This window comes from Anarrhichthys ocellatus, unplaced genomic scaffold (genome assembly GCF_004355925.1).
Source record: "Anarrhichthys ocellatus isolate YVR2014 unplaced genomic scaffold, GSC_Weel_1.0 scaffold79, whole genome shotgun sequence".
Taxonomy (NCBI): Eukaryota; Metazoa; Chordata; class Actinopteri; order Perciformes; family Anarhichadidae; genus Anarrhichthys; species Anarrhichthys ocellatus.
The window spans coordinates 1352402-1352846 of record NW_022280109.1 but is presented as its reverse complement, the minus strand read 5'-3'; the positions used below and the strand labels follow the sequence as shown (position 1 = coordinate 1352846).

At 36.6% G+C, this 445-nt stretch overlaps 1 protein-coding gene across 4 annotated transcripts in view; it reads left to right on the top strand.

The window, feature by feature from the left end:
- Window positions 1-445, top strand: part of pde5ab (phosphodiesterase 5A, cGMP-specific, b) — a 75064-nt gene that overhangs the window by 68661 nt on the left and 5958 nt on the right. The gene's annotated exons all lie outside the window — the stretch shown is intronic.

The following is a 445-nucleotide window of genomic DNA, read 5'->3' as shown; positions in this document are numbered from 1 at the left end:
GTGTGTGTGTGTGTGTGTGTGTGTGTGTGTGTGTGTGTGTGTGTGTGGGCATTGCCAATTACAGATATGTTTTGTATTTTGAAAGTGTTTTCCCAAGAGATTTCATTCTTCAACATGTATATCTAATGTCAGAAACAATGTGTTGTGTTTTGCAAGAAGAATTACAAACAAAGTGCAAAGCAGAAAATATGTTTGTGGTTTAGCATTTGTTCAAGGCATGGTTACAAAGGTTACAGTATGATAACCACAGAAGTTAGAACAACAGACGACAGTAATTCATTATCCTGACATGACTTTTTTGTTGTTCTCTACATGTCATGGAAAAAGACAAGCTTTATTTTTTATTCATAGCAGAAAACCATATGCTTCTCATTATCAGCATCCTTAGACCATTAGAAGTGTGTGTGTGTGTGTGTGTGTGTGTGTGTGTGTGTGTGTGTGTGTG